The sequence below is a fragment of the Cynara cardunculus genome (genome assembly GCF_001531365.2).
Source record: "Cynara cardunculus var. scolymus isolate 2C chromosome LG 2, CcrdV1, whole genome shotgun sequence".
NCBI lineage: Eukaryota > Viridiplantae > Streptophyta > Magnoliopsida > Asterales > Asteraceae > Cynara > Cynara cardunculus.
The window spans coordinates 19788426-19794598 of NC_037529.1; the positions used below are offsets into that span (position 1 = coordinate 19788426).

At 33.5% G+C, this 6173-nt stretch overlaps 1 long non-coding RNA gene across 2 annotated transcripts; it reads right to left on the reverse strand.

The window, feature by feature from the left end:
* Positions 1–313: 313 nt before the first annotated feature.
* LOC112504737 lies at positions 314–6173 on the reverse strand. 2 transcript variants are annotated; one of them, XR_003068257.1, is made up of 4 exons: positions 6060–6167; positions 2391–2615; positions 852–1048; positions 314–765 (listed from the first exon to the last, which is right to left on the reverse strand). It is a non-coding gene; the product is annotated as an uncharacterized LOC112504737 (long non-coding RNA). The 2 variants fall into 2 exon arrangements; XR_003068256.1 differs by lacking the exons at positions 314–765; positions 852–1048 and having other exon boundaries at positions 2249–2615; positions 6060–6173.

Here is a 6173-nt window from a genome sequence, read left to right on the forward strand (position 1 = left end):
GATACCCAAGCACATATATGATGCATTGTGATACCGTTGTAGTATCACCGGAGGACAGTGGCCGGAGAGAGCCGGAGAGAGAAGAGAGGAGGGAGGAAAGTTTTAAAATACCAAAAATATCCTTGCATTAATATTTTAATTCAAAATTGCCAAAATTATAAATTTCCTAATTTATCTATTGATTTGTGGTTAATATTGGTTCTCACAGTTACCACAAACTAATTAGTTCTCATTTGATTAGGCCCCTATATATATATATATATATATATATATATAAATATAATAATCAAAACAATTTAATATATATAAGAACCATCTAAATTTAATATTCAACTAGTTCATATATCGTCTAAATTTATCAACAAAAAAACATTCAAAATCATCATAGCATGTTGAACGATCTTGAATCTCCGAACGTTGGTCTTGAACAATTAATGAAGATGAAAAACTTGGAACTAACCGGCTGGATACAATTGACCTCACCATTTGTCGCAACTCAACGACTTCATCCTTCATAAGAAAGAGCTCTGATTTGGTTGAAGCAAGTTCAGACTCTGTTGAAGCAAATTAGACATCTCGGTGTGGCTCAATCAACCTGACGCACCGGTGCTATGTCGCGAACTCGTAGAATCGCTCCTAGTGCTCGGGACCTAGATCATCCCCGAATATTTGCAGGTCTTTTGCCTAAGACTTGTTGCATAATCTCTAGATCACCCGGATGATTTTCTGTTGATTCAGTTTGCCGCTTAATCTCTACCTGTTCTCCTATAGACATAAAAATCATATATATAAATCTTAGTGATTTATAAAACGATGAAGACATGCAAAAAAGTTCGTTAAACGTAACTTACAAATGAAGTGCGAGAATAGTCATTAACCCAACCCTCTTTTTCTCTATAATGCAACTTTCAAAAAGTCTCTATCTCACCCATAAGAGGATTGTCCGACAATCCTCTATTTCGAAAATGGTGATTTGGAGTGCTCACTGTACCGTTTAAAGCAACATACTTTCGCTTCCCCTGTTCTCAGAATATTTCCTTGACATAGCCTACAGAAACAAAATATGATTTATAATTGTTATATATAAAGAAGAAATCAGATAGGAGAGATAAGTAGGGACCCCCTTGAATGTATCAATTGTGAGAATGGGTTGTAAGTTGTACGTAACAATGACCCCCCCCCCCAAAAAAAAAATCTTTACAACTGTTATATATTGTTATAACCTATGTTATATAGTAGCAATTTCTGCTAAGAATTCATGTGGTTCAGATCAAGTACAAGAGTCGATAAATAAAATGATAAAAATGCAAGAAGATTATCCAAGAAATGGCCCTTTACGTAAAAGGTACCTTCAAAGACATGTAATTTCTATTAGGTAGCTTCATCTAGCTCTAGCATTTGATCATTTAATTTTGCATTCAACATTCTAGGTTGTGTTCCTGTTCATCAGCCAAAAGCTTTATGCCCACCAATAAAATGTTACCAATGATCGCAATCATTCTAGCATATTCAATGGAGGTTAAAATTTGACTTTTTGGATAGCAGGCTTTCATTTGTCATGCAAAAATTCATGTGGTTCAGATCCTAGAAATGCCAAAAGAGATCAAACTTCTGGAAGTCTTTTGCCAAAGACAATGCACATTAATGGAAGTTTCTTTTGCCAAAAACAGTACACATTACATAAAGTTACTACAAGTTTAGCAACAAATCTCCATCCAAGAATTCTACGTCCACAACTTCAAACATTTTTAAAAGAATAAAATACCAAGTACTGTGATTTGTCGGGTTAAATATTGAAAAAATAAGTCACTGAGGAACCCAATCAAGAGGCAACAAATTGATCAAACAATATAGGCACATGAATTGTTGTCATATGAAGCAATCAAACAAACAATTATACAATAAAATAATTAAATGTTTGCAGGTTCAGAATTGGTTTTCATACAACTATATACTTCTATATGTCCCATTTTAACAACAGTTACTTATCTATTGTAATTTTATAGCTGTAAGCAATAGTTGTTCATGCCTCGACAATTAAGATATCTTAGTTTAACTAACTACAAATAAACATAATCAAATACATGAAACACCCCAATAGAAGATCAAGATAGAAGTTGCAGACATAAAACACCTCCACAACTCTATACTAAACCTAGTTGAAGTTGATCCAAGTCCAAATAACTAAAATGCAACAATTAGGACCAAAAGAAATAAATGAGAACACAATAAGATTTTTGCACATTGATAATTTAATTGGTTCATTTTTTATTTTATTTTTTATATTTCTTACCAAGACATTTTCAAGATATAGAAAATAAACAACATTAAATTTACCGACATTTTTTGAATTATAAGACAAAACATATCAAGATCCAAAAACAATTTACATGAAACTTCTCTGAACTCCAGTAATCGCAAAGTATATGCCAAGCATCATTTGTAACATTCGAGTCAGTTGGCTTCATTCCTTTGGCTCTTTCCACGTCCTCCTGGCCATGGCATTTTAAAAAATGCTCTTGCAGCTTTGCTCGGTGATTTTTGAAAGATCGACCCATTTGGAGGTCAATCACATCAACCACAATCTTCAAAGACAAGTCGACATCAAAATTTATCTATAAAATAAATACAAGAATGACACAAAATTTGTTAAGGATAAGAACAAGAATGACACAATATAACTTGCCAAAATCCTCTCATGAATACTAGTCTTGATAGATTTAGGGACCTTCCTCCAATCCATGTAATTGAAGGGATACATCTTACGACATATTACGCCGCATTTGTTGTTAAACTTCTCGGAGTTTGTCCCAACTGCTTGCCTAAACTCCTCGCAAAAGTCTACAATCAACCTAACTCCTCCCATAATAAAACCCATAATTTTAAAAAATGAATATATAAATAATTAGCAAAGCACTTTAAAAAAAAGGGAAGTTGGAATAGTTGGAGTGGGTGGCCAAGTGGTGGTTACATCAGGTAAAGAAAGATGCATTTGCAAGCTTTCCAAAAGTTTGAATTTTTTATGTTCAAGATTTCTTGTTGTTGACTTTGAATATATCTCAAGCTAATATACATATACATATATATGTATACATAATCATTCCTACTGACCATCATTCCAGGCTTAACTTGCGGAGATAAGTACATATATAATTTCTTTCCTATTGGATATATATTAGAAATTATTGGGGTTTTTATATCTTTTTCCTAGTGCGAAAACGAAAAGTTAACTCCTGAAGCATTTAGTAGCTTTTTTGTTGAATTTTAATGAAATCTTTACTGATTCAATCCTAGAAATTCTGGATTTTCATCTTTTTGTTCTGGTTTGAAAATATAACTTCAAAGCATCTTTTTCTTTAAAATTTGAACCATTTTTAGCTTCTTCGTTTGAAATTGCAAAATGTAGTTTTTTGTCTTCATCTTAGTTAGTGTATGTGAATCTACATCAAGACAAAGAGGCAGAGAGATGATGTAATTGGTAAAGAGTATAGTTATCACTCAATTGCAATTCATTAAAGATAAGCATTCATGGATGTTATCATCTAATTCAATTATTGACTTCTTGTGGTATATTCCAAGTTAACTGGAACAAGTAGATGGGTTTCTATGTGCTATTAGATCAAGTGAGCGTTGGAAAATCTACATTGGCGGCAAGGGTTCCTAAACCCAAAATTGTTGTTGTCTTCTTCTTAGTTAGTGTATGTGAATCAAAACCAACCTCCTGTATATGTTTTTGTTCTTTTATGTCTATGTTTTTTTATAACTCTTACGATTTCTATCTTAGGAATTATGTATTTGAATTAATGTTTTGATCATAATTTCAGGTAGATAAGACTAAACTGAGAGGTAACTCCATGTTCAGTGAAATGTGTAACAGCACTCTATGCTTCATATAACATGGTTTGACTAAAGTATATATATATATGCTTCTGACTCTAGTTGTCACGGGCTTGTAATCATATATATATATATATATATATATATAAGGCTTGTAATCAACATTGTCGTTTTGGTGTGTAATATCCTAGCCATGGCATAGAATGTGTGAATTGTGACTTGATGATAAGAGAACCGATCTTTTTGCAAGATCTTTACATTTTCAGTGCTTGCTGTCATGGTGCAGATATTTTGCAATTTTTTAATCTTTTAACTAGTTGAAAGTTTGTTGTTTTTCTTGACAAGTTGAGAATACCTGCTATAAAAATCCACCTAGACTGATACGGAATACATGGACTTGAATCCAATACAAACAACTAATTGGATAACAAAAGGAAGCCACTTATTCAACAAAAAGGAGGGGGTGAGATAAGACTTGGCCAATATGCACAAGATTCTACTCAAATTGTGGTCTGTGTGAGGATATTGTGGTTGTTGGCTAATACATCTTTAAGATAAGACCATCCTTCTCAATATCCAAACAGAGTTTTCACCTCCCATTTGACTCTGCAATGGTCAGAGGCACTCTTTATTATGGTATTGCTGGTGGTCCTAATACATTCTTATCTTTCCATTGGTTATATGAAGTCTTAGATATGCCTTTTTGTTCGAGTGAACTTTGTAGTTTGTCAGCTTGTGTACATAGGGTCTGTCTACCTTTAAAAAAAATTACCAACCAAATGAGAAGGTCCAACCCTTATATATATTTATGATTTCAAAACTACCCTTATTTTTTCTAGTTGTCATAGAGCCTGTAATCATGATCATCCATCTAATTCTCCTACCTGCTTGTTTCTTTTTCTTTTCTTTTTCTGATCCACAACACCATAGGAAGGCAGGCAGATAACCCTCTAACCATTCACTCCTAATCCTATCTAAACTCTTCCCTACCTATGGCTGCAGAACATAAAGTTGGTTACACCTGCACAGTGCACACCACCACTCATGAGGCTTTTTAAGTCTCATATCTCCACTTCAGGCATGAATAAGATTTTATTTTCATCATCCAACCCTAGTTACTATGTTAGGCTTTTGCTAATTTTCTCAGACTATMTATATGTTGAATCAGATGCAATAAGACCAGGCAACCTCAACACAGAAGTTGCACAAACCAACTTCAGTCCTGTTGTTTATAATTTACAATCCCTATATGAGACTAATTGTTTATAACTTTTGACACAGAATGATGTAATGCTTGGAACCAGAAACGAAACAAAAGATCATTCAGCTTCTATTGTTCAACACACACAATGGTCTTTTTAGGATGTTTTAGTATGTTTATCATTCACCCTTGAGCAATCATAAATTGGCATACATAATAGTCTGCCTCAAGTCTTATGCACAGAAGAAAGAAACAATGTACTACCATTTATATCAATACCTCCGAGATATTCTTTTATTGGAAGGGGAATTTAGAGAGCGACAACATTTGTTGACTCTGAAATATTGTCAGTCAAGTTTAAAATTGTCAAGGCTTGTATTTTACACACCTGTCTCTTGATTCTCTAGAAAGCTGCTTATTTTATATGGTTTACTTGTTTCCTTCTTCCCGGATGAGCCTTTCTCATTACTTAATTCATAACAGTAATAGTTTATGTGTATTAATTATTTACATCCACGTCAATGAACAGTTAGTTACCTACAAAACTCTATAGCTCTTAGCTTCTAATAAACTCAAAGTTGGAGCTGATGTGCCAAATCTGATCCTCATATGCAGTATAGGGAGCCTGGAGTACTTCAACACACACAAATATGTTATTGTCTATTGACTTTCAAAGACAAGGTAAGAAGCCTTAAAACACCTAAATGGTTTGCGTTAAGGTGCAATATCCTCAAACACCATCTACATCAAATCAAATCTAACATATCTTTCCTATGTGTAGCAGAACATAATTGATAGCTAAATAGGTTATAATTAATCAGTAAAAAAAACTATATAGAAATTTTGAAAATTACAACAACAAAACATGAATCAACAAGAACCTTAGCAGACGATTGTTGGATAACTTCTGGAATTGGACCTATTAACAACATAACATGATTCATATTCTTGTCCTTTAACTGATTTCAGCTTACCTAATCGAGCAATTGATATTTTTTGAAGAATCGCTAAATAGACGTACCTGTTGTTCGAGCAATCGATGCAGAGAAGAGAAGATCAATAACATTCGATGATAGACGAGCGATGGTGATGATCTAGGGCTTCTGTTGATTGAGCAACATTTCTTACAGGGGAC